Below are 13,234 nucleotides of genomic sequence, written 5' to 3'. Positions count from 1 at the left end.
CTGGCTCAAATTCTTCCAGCACTTAGGTAATTTAGTAACAAGGAGGCCTGAAAGGCTATTTAAAGAGATAGGATAATTCTTTTCCAAAGTCAAACACAGATATTTGAAAATGTCCTATATAGAATCATTTTTTGGGGCTCTGATAGGATAATATGTTAATAAAATTCATGCTTTTATTCTTTTTGTGAATACAGAGTTTGTAGTGGTCACTTGGCAATTTGTCTCACGAGTGTGTACAAGTGCTCAGAATGCATCCTACGTCCTTCAGTAGCCAGCTTATCAGGACCTCCCATGCTGTTCACTCCAAGCATGAGTGAGCAAACAGGTCTGGTGCTGTGCCCTACAGGCCAGCATTCCTGGGCTCCACCAGACCACCAGGGAAGGGAGCTCTCTCAAGTGGTGAGCTTCCAAAGGAGTCGGGGGGAGTGGATTCCCTTCCCCCCACCCCCGAGATGTTTAGGGGAGATAGGCAATCTATGCTGACGAGGGAGGAGTCCATGCTTCAGACTCCAACTTCCTTTGTCTTAGTTTCTCACCTGCGGATCTCAGGAAAAGTCTGTATCTCAGGATATCTCCTTTCCTAGTTTCCCAGCAACACCCTTTCCTCACAGAAAGAGGAGAGGAGATGCCTCCCTTATTCACAAAAGGGAGAAGAGAGTTGATATCCCTGAAGTTGAGAAAGCACAAGATAATGGAAAATTCCGAAAGGCCTATAAAGGGTAATTCTGAAAATGATAATTTTTATGTATCTAGTGCCTACAGTGTGACTTGGACCTCCACACTTTCATCTGCAATCTTTGTAACAACCTCATATGGTTTTCAGTCTTCCAGTTTACAGGTGAGAAAACAGGTTCAGAAGAGTGAGGTGACTTGTCAACAGTGCACTTTGCGATGGTGTACTACCACCGAGTGGTAATGCCAAGGCCTTTCTGACACTCCTTGTTTTTGCTCTACTTCCCAATACAGCCTAGAAAAGCAAGGAAACGCATCGGTCATTCCTTAAGTCCTCAGTAATCTCAGTATCTGAATGGTCATCCTTATTAGATGCCTAGCCCATAATTCTGAACCGTGACTTAAGTTTTGTTTCACCAGTGAACTAAAAAAAAAAAAAAATAATAACAAAACGAACTAAAACAAAAACTTGTGACTTTTCTCAGGCCGCCTCGAAACCCACTAGAATACACAGAGGTATTAAAGATATCAGATATAAACCCCAAGTAAAGGCTCCATCTCTAAGGTACATACGAAAAACACTGAGACACCTGGTAGAGCCTGTCAGTCAATACACTTTTTAGAGTGCAGCAGTAACAGGACGAAAAAAAGTTCATGATTTGAGATATTGAAAAGGAAACGAAGACTTTGAATCTCTGAGGCATTTGTTTGACTCTTAGAACACGAGAATATTCTAGGCTGCTTGCTAAAGGAATGGTTGAATATAAATAAGCTTATTATAATACATATGTATAAATATGTACAATAGAATTGAGGGTTAATAAGACATTTTACACCTAAACAGACCAATATTTTATCTGAAAGAATCATTGTCAGTTTTGCCTATATTTCTGGGACATTTTTCCCCTCTTAACACTCTGAATTCTAAGTACCAGCCGTATTTCCAAATTATTTCATTATACTGCAACCTCTTTCTATTATGAACCATAGAGAATGTGCGGAATGTAACATGTATGACTTTAGAAATCTCTTTCCATTTATTGTGGCAAACACCTTTCACTTTCTTAACTCAGCTTCCCTGGGATGTATATCAAATGAATGTGCATTTGGATAATAAAAAGAAAAAAAATCAATGCAGTCTAAACAAAGTTACCCTATAAAGTATCCTTTCATGGGGCTGCACTTAGGATGCCTTCATTCACTGAAATGGAATATTTTAATTTTAGATTACTAGAGAAAGCATATCTCACTGTTACATATGCTATTTAGTACTGTTCCACTATGATACGGGGAAAATGCTACCTTAAAGAGAATAATAATAGTAATCAGTTGACAGATGTATGTGATCAAAAAACAGATATATTAAATTATGCTGAAATTTAAGTGGTAGCTCAATCTTAGAGTTTTTTTCAAACCTACAGAAATTGCTTCCTTAATGACATGTGTCATGACATTTAATTTGTCCTTGTCACATCCAACTGTTGTTTCAGGCATGCAGTAGCCTCTTCCATATTTTATTGCTAAAACTACCTAACTGAGGAATTAGAAAATACATAATAGGCTGGCAACATTGATAATGAAAGTGATGTGAGGCAGCCATATAATCTGATAGAATAAAGAATGTCTCACATTATTAATTGAATTTTTTACCTCTGAAATTAGGTAGGTCTGGTTCCTAAACTATTTGTATATTTAAAAAAAAAAAAGCAATAGGGGAGAAACACTTGTTCATTCTAAGAAGGCAGGTAATTTCCAGCTTTGTATTTGAGACTTAGAACATTATTTTTCTACTGTTTTGCTTATTTAAGAAGAGGGTAAGTAGGTAAAATGGGCAACAAATACCACAAAATGCATCTGAGAATAAATATTACTAAACAGAACATACAAAGAGTTTCTAGGAAGAAAAAAATGAGACCCTAGAAGTCTCCTCTGTTCCTCTCAGTTGTCAAAGAAACTCTCCCAGATTTTATTCACAATAAATGTACTCTGGAAAATTAACCATTGCTCTCTCTCTCGTTCCTTTTTTTTTTTCCTTCTTCCTTCCCTTCTTTCCATCCTTCCTTCCTTCTTTCTTTCTTTTTCTCTTCCTCATTCTTCTTCTCCTTCTCCTCCTCTACTCCCTTCCTCTTCCTCTTCTTCTGTGGGGATGGGATAGAAGAAGAGAGAAGGAAGGGAATTTACTAGAAATCATATAATGAGCCTTCCTGAGTACCTTATCTCTGGATAAATCTCAAACGGAAGTTTGATATCAGTCTTCCTATGTCCTCTATCTTATTAGTGCTTATATGAATGCAGTTTCTCACAACTAGTTATTTAAAAGTTGAGTGAGTATAGTGGACTACCTACCTGTAGTATTTCATGACACCTACTAATTTAGCATACTTGTTTCCTTATGCCCATAGACATATTGACATTTTCACATGAAGCCCATCTTATCTGAGAGGGAAAGACGTCTGTCTTAAGGCTGTAGAGAAAGAAATTGTATCCAAGAATTTAAGTCTAAACGATGTGATAACTTAAGCTCCCTAAATTAAATTACATCATTTGAAATAGGACCTTCCCAGAGGGCATGCACGTAATAGGGTTAACTACTTAAAGCTTGTGGCATTCTTGGGACATACCAAAGGCTAAGAAAAGGGAAGTGTCCTTCAACTCTCCTTTCCTTCCCCGGCTTATGGTAAGAAAGACTTACAGAATTACCAAGTTGTTAATATCATCCTTCATGCTTATTAAAGGTCAACAACAGCCCATCAGTTAATAGCAACCTTCTAAAAGTTTAGAACAGGAAGCAATAAAGGATGCTACCACCACATAGAAGCAGCCAAGATAACTTAGCTGGATAGAATACAATTGCTAAAGTTAAAATTAGCCAGGTCACCTTCCTCTTAGGGGGAAAAAAAAACCCCTGGGAACCTGGCAACGAAGTAAATAGGAACTTCCTTTCCATTAATAAGCTTTTAGTTCTATGCTGAAATGTTACTCCAAAGACATACACCTATTAACATCACCTAACTATTGCAAAGATCCTGGGCTTGATAACTGTAAGTGTGTATTATAGATATATAATCTGACCATATTAGAATTGAAAATATCGAATCAATTAATGTAGTTCAACACCACTTTTTCATATGAGGAAACAGGTCCAGAGCTGTGACTTGCCCAAACTCAGTCAGCTATATTTACATTAGTTGTCTACTATACTGACCTGTGGATAGTAGTCTTTATATTTGCTTGTAAATACTTTTTTCATTTTAGCTAGATGTCCTTCAGAAAGATTATGTTCAACTTCATCACTCAGCATATAGCAGTAGCATATGTAGATGAGGAGCTGCTAAGTAAAAATAAAGAATACATAACTTAAAAGCCAAAAATGATATGGCGGCTAAACATGGAAGACATCATTTAATTAAAGCGTATTCATGATCGAAGAACATTTTTAAGCATTTCTTGTACTAACCATTTTGTGGTTTAAAAACTGAATGACCACCAAATGATTCTGCTTATTGTCCACTAGGTGGCAATATATCTTTTTCTTTATAGTCTAAATATGTTTTTCCAGGGTATGATGAAAATACTTGAATAGTTTCTCTTTGAGTAGATCCAATTGAAAATTAAGATTAAAGACATCTTAAGAAAGAGGCATGAGAAATTAGGGATGTATTGGATAGGTGACAGGGTTGTCTTATAAAACCCAGAATTAAAATTTAAATAATAAATTCTATTTCATGCATGCTCATAATTAAAATTTACATTAAATTTACATGACCACATTAAAAATTTGGTAGTAATTTATTGTTTAATTAAAATCAGCCTTGCTATTTATGATTGGTAGCAAAAAGCCCTCAAAATTTTCTTAGTCCTGTCAACTTAAAACATCATCCTCAAAATTAGGTCACAGTATTTTAAACTCATTACTTATTTCCATAGCTTATCTTTAATCAGGACTTTGAAAAAAAAATGCTCTTTAAGTCATTTTCTTTTTAGTTTATTTGTGTCCATACAAGAGATAAGTTGGTTCTGAACAATAGTAAGACAAGCCATTTTCTTTAAAGTCAGTCAGGTTTCAGAAAACTATTCGACTAATGTGTTAGTTTGCTAGGGCTGTCATTAACAAAATACCACAAACTGGGGACAACGGAAATTTATTTTCTCACAATTTTAGAGGCACAAAGGTCTAAAATAAGATGTTGACAGGGTCAGTTTCTTCTGAGACTATCATTTTGGGACCACAGATTGCTGCCTTCTCATCGTATCCTCGAGTTGTCCCTCTGTGTTGTCTACGTCCTAATCTCCTCTTATAAAGACACCGGTTATACTGGATTATGGTCCACCCATAAGACCTTATCTTACCTTAGTTACTCCTTTAAAGTCCCCATCTCCAAATGCAGTCACATTCTGAGGTACTTGGGGTTAGGACTTCAACAGATGAATTTGGGGGGAACAGGACTCTGCCCCTAACGGTAAGTCTGTATACATGGAATGCCCCATATTTCTAAACTGAGGTATTGTGGTAGAGAACCAAGCATCCCAGATTAAAAGTCAGAGTTCTAGACCTAAGGATAGATCTTAAAGATTATATAATCCGCTGATTCTCAACCCCTGATGCACAAAAGAACTTGTAAAACACACGGATGCCTGGTCCCACACCCAGATATTCTGATGAATTTATTTATGGTGGATCCAGTCAAGAGTATTTCTTAAAACTTTCCTCATGTTTCTAATACAAGAGTAGAGTGAAGAACCACTGATTTAGATAAATATTTGCCAAAGGTGGATAGTGAATCACCCAGAGAGTTTATTAAAATGCAATTTCTTATACACAGGCCACTGCCTCTTCATTCTGAATCTCCAGAAATGGAGCCAAATCCATTTATCAAGTGTCCTAGTAATTATAAAGTCTGAGAAGCTCTGATCTAGTCTAACCCTCTGGTTTTACAGGTGAGAAGACTGAAGCTTGAAGAAATTAGTTCATCCGAGGTCACACAGCAGGGAATGACAGAGCCAGAAGGAGAGTAGATGTTAGGTCTCCTGAAATCTGATCTCATTTTTTTTAAAGCAGGATTCTCTGTGCTAATGAAGAACTGTATGGACCTAAAATGATGTTGTAGCTCTGGCCCCAGTATTAGGCTGCACCTACCCTTGAATTCAGGCATGTCCTGACAAATCTAGAAGCCTAGTAGAACAAGATTGTTACAGTTATGTTTACATTTGTAAACGTGCATTTCAGGAGCCCATATCCTGTTCAGGGATAATGGGCAATATCAGAACTGACGGGTTACTGTGAATGCTGGGCCACATCCAGTGCCGCCAGTCTCTTCCGGCCCCACTCTCTCAGATTCAGATCTGAGTCCCTGATGGAGACGGTAGTACCGAGTTAGCAATTCAGTGAGGTGAAGCCAGTGGAGCAGCGGTCTGTTTCCTGGCACCAGTAGCTCCTCCAGTCAGAGTTGGTGGCTTAGACTCACTCACCATCAGAAAGTGGCAGTCTCTGTGCAGACCCCAGCAGTGGTTGATGGGTAAGCTGGAACAGGGAGCAAACTGATAGCTTAAGAGGTTTTCAATTCTGTTGCTATGATTCATCGAAAAACTGTGGGTAAAGCGAGCTCTTGGGAGGTTGGTGTCACAGGCTGACTGGTGAAGGCCATGAACACACAAATGCAAAGAGGTTGTGAAGCAATTTTAGAAAACCCAAAGTATCCAAACTCAAAAAAAAAAAAAAAAAAAACCCAAAAAGCAAATCCCTCATGGGGTGATGATCCATGAACATTTAAAAATCTTCCATACAGATTCAGCTTAAAGGTTCTCTTAAACAGAGGCTTCCTGGGGCGCAGTCAGTTAAGCGACTGCTTTCAGCTCAAATCCTGATCCTGGAGTCTTGGGATCGAGCCCCTGGGATCGGGCTCCCTGTTCAGTGGGGAACCTGCTTCTCTCTCTCTCTCAAATAAATAAATAAAATCTTAAAAAAAAAAAAACCAGAGGCTTCCTTATGCATTTATATATTTTTTTATTGTTGTTTATACTAATGATCCGGCCTGAATGGGAATGAAAGAGCAAAATGTTGACATATTATGAATCACCAGAAATTGAAAATTGATCTGAAACAAAGATAGAGCATCCCTGAAGATACTTAAAAACTTTTACTGTATATTTACAACACTGTAATTCAATTTAGGCTCAGTATTTCAGACACATAGCAGGTTTCTAGACTGAGGTACTCATATATTTTAATTTGTTTCCATAGGGCTAATTACTGCTCTAAACCCTTCACAGTGCTTCTCAAAGTGTGGATCAAGAACCACCTGCTCTAGAATCACCTAGGATGATTGATTAAAATACAAGATTCTGGGCCCATAGTAAGATCTACCCAATTTCTGGAAGTGCATCTGGGAATCTGAATTTTTAACAGTTAGCTAGGTGATTTAGAGAGATCGCTTCCTCAAGGACCTTTATAATGTCCTACAGATATTATCGCTTTCCTGGGCAATATTACTTTTCTACTATTACTGCTCTGTGAGCTCTTAATATCTATCATTTCTAATGGAAATTTCTGAGAAGGGGAGTTTGGGGGAAATTATCTCCTTTTGGAGTTCTTTCCTTAGAGTCAATGAAATTGTGAAGTCATTATCAGAGGTCCTCTCTTTTCAGTATCTTTATCTGTTCTTCCAGTTGATCATGTTCCTGGATCCCTGAGCAGGCTGTTGTAAAGAGTTGCTATGACAGAGACTCAGAAACTATACATATTAAGCTTTAAACTTCTTCTCCTGAAATGTGTTCAAAGGAAAGCCACCAACCCCGAGAAGAGAGAAGTTTGTGCTATCCGAAATCCCAAGCCCCTCTTTCTGAGCTGGTATCAAGTTGACTCGATGCTGGGTTGCCTGACTTGATGCTGGGTTGCCTGGCTGGTTCAGTAGGTTGAGCACAGGACTCTTGATCTTGCAGTTGTGAGTTTGGGCCCCATGGGCTTGGAGCTGACTTTAAAAAAAATTGGCTTAATGCCAAAATAAATGCATTTTGAATATTTAAAGGATTTAAGAAATTCAGATGTGAGCTGCTAGCGATCATGTAACTTGATGAAACTTGTCTTACCATGCTATTATCTTTACTATGCATGGAATTCAATTTTTGAGAGGTAAGTTTTCTAAGTATCTCCCTGGTTTTACGTTTAGGCATGTTTGGAAGCTTAATAAATGCTTTCAAGGGCAGCCTCAAAGTCAAAGACTTCTGATTTGGAAGTAGTTTTAAGCATGGTCACCCCAGGAAGAGAAGTACCTCTGCATACCAATGCCTCATCCTTCTTTAGACTGTTCCAAAATTAGAAACAAAGCTCAAAGAAACAAGTGGAGGGGAAAATGCTTTCATGTACATTCAAATGCTTTTTTCCTTGCTATTTATTCATACCAGTGGGAATTTTGTATAACACCCCTTTGCTGGAGGGGAAAGGACTAAGGGAGATCTAAGAAAGCCTAAAGGCAGAGGCAACTGAAGAGGGAAGTTCTGAGATGAAAATCAGAGAGCCGATTAAATGTCCACGAGGATGAGCTTCGTGGCATTCACTATTTACCTCTACCAGCCCAGCTAAAGCAAATAGTTTTACTTGTACTCTCTCCAAAAGCATTTTAATGGGGAAGACTAATTTACCCCTCTTTCTAAGAGGGACTCTGCGGTAATATTCCCTTTATTTTCTTTCCTCCACCCTCATTTGGCTCCGACACCTAACCTCTGAGCCTAAAGAAGTGTATGGATACTGCGATTTTTTAACTGCATGATTTGCATCGATTTCTGGGCTGGGTGTCGCTGTTTGGCTATGTTTGTCTTTCTCAAAGACCCAGTGAAATCTTGCCAGAGGGTAAAACAGATCTTAATTCATTTGTTTGTGAGAAAAGAAGCCATCAAAAGCTTTTTTTAAAAAAAGTTTCACACTTCACAGAAAAGTAACTAAACACAGAAAAAACTACTTTGAGTTCTAGGAGCGATGGTGTAACACTGCCACACCCATCCAGAGATGAATCCCCAGGGAAGAGAGTAATCCTGCTGTATTTTTTCCAGATTTCAACCCCCAAAGCAGGTGTGTGTGCTCTGGGATGCTGGTCAAGGGTGGAACTGTTTTCTGGATTTCTTCCCTGGAGAAACCCACCCACTCCCACACTGTTTCTCCAGAGAAGATGGGGGAAAGAAAACGATGAGAAGAATTTGAAATTGGTAGCTAGCTGAACATCTGAAGAGAAGTGAAAGAATACAGAACTGATAGTTAAGTTTGTCCCATGATTTTTTTCTTTCAAATCTCATTCCTTCTCTTGGTTTACAAAAAGTCTTGATGTTTCTCTGAAGAATTTATTCCCTCAAGAATTTGGGGAAAAGAAGAAGATACTGTATGTCTTCTTCAAATCTCTTTTAAAGACAGGAAATAGATAATAAAGTAATTCATTGTAGCTTAAGGTCCATTTAAAAACACTAAAAAAAACTGAGCCGGAGTCAGGGGTCCCTGGCGGATGAAAAATCAAAATCAAACCAGCTGTTACTCCCACCTCTGCTTCAAAATGAACAAAGATCACTAAAGGAAGTTAAGATCACAGAAGATTTCTTATAGAGGTAATAGAGCATCCTAATCACCTGAGGAAGGTAAGTTGAGGCTAAAAGCATATCTCTTTTACCAACAGGGAAGACAACCATGTGTGGGAAGTGAGAAGTTTCTATGTGAATGGTTTGGTTTGCTTTTCGATACACAGCTGTGTATAAGACCAGAGGTGGTATTATTCACACGTTCAAGTAAAATAAACTGAGACCTATGCATGAAAAGGCCACAGATTTTGGAGCAGGCCTCTGACTTGGAAGCCACTATTCTTTCCATTACCCTATATGATATCCATCTTTCTGTTCCAAGATGACAGCCATACCAACCACACAATCCTAAAACACAAGGGAGTGGGGCCCTTTGTATGCTTCTTCTTGGGTAGGTTGTGAGCATTAAGCCGAATCAACAAAAAGTATTGAGAATAGTACCTGCCAAGTTGTGTGCCTGTGTGTGTATACTAAAATGGATATGTACACTTGTATATATAAATATATATGTGTGTATGTAATATATAGATCTATATATGTCTATATATGTGCAAACATGCATACCTATATACTTCAGTACACACACACATACACACATGATTTGACAAAGGATAAGTATGGGGCACCTGGGCGGTTCAGTTGGTTAAGCCGCTGCCTTTGGCTCAGGTCACGATCCCAGAGTCCCGGGATCGAGCCCCGCATCAGGCTCCCTGCTCAGTGGTAAGTCTGCTTCTCCCTCTCTTTCTCTCTCTGTGCTCTCTCTCTCTCTCAAATAAATAAATAAAATCTTCAAAAAAAAAGGGATAAGCAAATAATCATTAGTATAACCAGGTCAGCTATTTAAGTAGGATATTTTACCAGACTTCTAACCCTGCAGATTAAAAAAAAAGGATTTTGTTTTTTAATAGAACTTTTTCTTCAGTTTCTTCATCCACTACTACTGGAGAATAGACGTGTTTCTGAAAAGTTTTAAGTTCCAATTTTAAGAAAGGAAAGCAAAAGTTACCTTAGGAATGGGATCGGTGAAGCAGAGAGGCAGAGCATCCTTTCTCCCTGCCCAGGCAGATTACAAAGGCCCACTAGCCTAAGACATAGCTTTCTGCCTCAACATTCTAGGCCTCATGGCCTGCCTGCCTGTCAACCAAAATGCATGTAGAAGAGAAAAAAGGAGGTAGCCCAGCGTCTCACTCCATTCCCAGTTCAGCTTCTGGGCAGGCTAAAATTTTTACACCTCCATGGAGGTACTTTTTTTTTTTTTTTTAAGGTTTTATGTATTTGACAGAAAGAGACACAGTGAGAGAAGAAATACAAGTAGGGGAAGTGGGAGAGGGAGAAGCAGACTCCCCGCTGAGTAGGGAGCCAGACGTGGGGTTCGATCCCAGGATGCTGAGATCATCACCAGAGCCGAAGGCAGACGCTTAACGACTGAGCCACCCAGGAGCCCTGTGTGGAGGTACTTTTGCACCTTCAGGAGAAGACAATGACATTTCCGAGCAAGGCCAAAAGCAACATCAGTTCAAAAGCCAGGCTACCTGCTTACTTTCCTAGGAGGAACTGTTTTAGAGGTGGCTTTGTGTGTGTGTGTGTGTGTGTGTGTGTGTGTGTGTGTGTGTCCCCGTCTGTCTGTCTGTCGGGAACTGGCACTTGCTCATCTCTAAATCCCTGGGTCAGGTATGGGGTATGCCCAATAACTTGACAGTGCGGTATCCTATTGGGCTGCTGTGGCCACCGTAAGGGTCGGTTGCCTGGATGGCTGAGAATCCAGGGCCGGTTTCTTCATAAAACTCAGAAATGATCTCAAATCTTCAGAAGTGCTTAAGAGACGTGCTGGTGAGGAGGGATTGAGGGAATGGGGAGCGGGAGATACCACGGAATGAGCCAACAATGATTCCAGAACATGGGACTGGGCAAGGAGAAGACAAGAAAGAAACTCTAAATGGAACCACCTCACCCCCCCCCAGTCCTCCGCCCCCCAGCGGGACCCTTGCTCCCCGCGCTGCCCAAGCTCTGTCAGTCCGCAGTGGTCGGCTCCCGGGACCCGTCGCAGGCTCTCCGCACCTTCCGGGCTGGCGGAGGAGGGTCCGCGCAGATCGTGGGTGCAGACAGAGAGACGGGAAGCCCCTGATCCCCACCCCCACCCCCCGCGCTAGACCGCTCTGGGGCTCGGGCCCTCGTGATCCGGAGGGGCGGGGCGCACTTCCCGGCCGGTTCTGGTATGACTGGTCCCTGGTGTCCAAGGTTTCCCCGCTTGCAGTCACGCTCCCTTAGGGAGAAGCTGCCGGGAGGGGAAACTTAATAGAGGACGGGAAGCAGGCGGAGCACCGCGGTTCGGAGATCGATGGTGGGAGGAAGGGAATGAGGAGCCGGGCCTGGAACACCTGTCTCCCAACCCCCACCCCAATCACTGCGGCGCGGAAGGGCTGCAGCAGATCGGTGCTTGCAACTGGCCGCGAGGGGCTGCCACTGCAAAACGCGGGACTTTTGGGCTCGAGGACCGCAGAGCCAAGGAGCGGGCCCGGGACCTTGGGAACTTTTCCAGGGAGGGTCAGGTTTCGGCCTCCTCTCGCCAGCGCCCGCGAACAGGTGCAGAGACGAGTCTTCTGCGGCCCTCCAGTTGCGCCGCCTGTGAGCGTAAGCTATACCGTGCAAGCAGATCCTGGGAAATGCAGCCGTCCTCCCCCCCCCGCCCCCTTAGCCTACCCCCTACTGACCAAAGCCAAATGAGGAGAGGGATTCGGGATTCGGAATTTGCTCCGAGAGCACGCTTGGAGATCGAAGGCGCTAGACACCCGGTAAATCCCAGGTATTCTGCTCCGACTGGGACACAGCAAATGCTAGAGCAGCAACCGGTTGGTTTTCCATTTCCCCAGTCTTTAGGACTCGCGGCTTTCAGGGCTGTGAGCTCAGGCCACCTGTCTTAGACTTCACCTGACCAATGCAGCCGCAAGCCTGCATAACCCTGTGACCTTGTTACCTCCGCAGCTGTGTGCAGACATCTATGCCCACGGCCTCAGCCAGCGACCTCAGTTAGCTGGGTAGATGGGTGGGGTTATGGAATCTTAGAAAGTCTCATCTGAGAAAGTTCAGACATGGAGAGAATTAAGATACGTCCGAAAGCTTGAAAATGCAGCATTAAAATAAAACATTTCTCAGTTTGCTTTGGCTGAAGACAAAACTAGCCTGGGGCACCCTTCCCCTACTAATTCCCGCCAAAAATGTCTTCTGGGCAGATTGATCAGCACAGGGGCCCAGCCCTAAAGTGTCTGCCACGAACACACCCACCTGGATTGCCTGGGCAGTAGCTCAGCCAAGATTCAGCTTTCTTCCTGATTGTGTGATTAAGTTAATGTCCATACAAAAGAAAACAAGGGAAATCTTCACATACCCTTCAAACTATATGATTCCAGACTTTACAAAAAGGAGCATCTGCTTACCTTTTTTCTAGACCTATGTTCATCTCTGAATCCCCAACAGGTAAGGAAGCCACCTAGTGAAGAAGACATTCTGGACAATGGGGTTTTGTTTGTTTGTTTTGGAAAGTTAGGCCCAAGCAACCTGTGTTGTTGGCTGGTTGGCTGGTTTTAAAGACACTTTTGCTCCAGAGATCCACTAGTATTCCAGGTATGGACAATTTAGTTAGCCTCTCAAGCATTGTGATTTAAGGATCTCTTGAGGCCCATCTTCCATTTGCTACCAAATATCTTTCTTACTTCTTGCCATCAGATTTTCTTCATGACCAATCTTTGTCTTTTCTCTACACATCTCCCTTTAGATTTTATTGGGGCCTGATTAACCCATTGCAAAAAACAATTCCCCAGTGCTGGAAGTAGTTTAAAGATAGCAGCACCCATCTCCTTTATTGTATAGATGAGAAAACCATAATGCAGCTAAATCAAATGTTGCCAGTGATGATGCAGAGTCTGCATCATGAAGAGCAGTTAAAACTGAAATTTTGTACTGTTCTCATTCTACTTTGCTGGGGATTAGTGTTTCAGATCATCCA

Source organism: Zalophus californianus, chromosome 2, assembly GCF_009762305.2.
Source record: "Zalophus californianus isolate mZalCal1 chromosome 2, mZalCal1.pri.v2, whole genome shotgun sequence".
Lineage (NCBI taxonomy): Eukaryota > Metazoa > Chordata > Mammalia > Carnivora > Otariidae > Zalophus > Zalophus californianus.
This window is presented reverse-complemented; position numbering follows the sequence as displayed.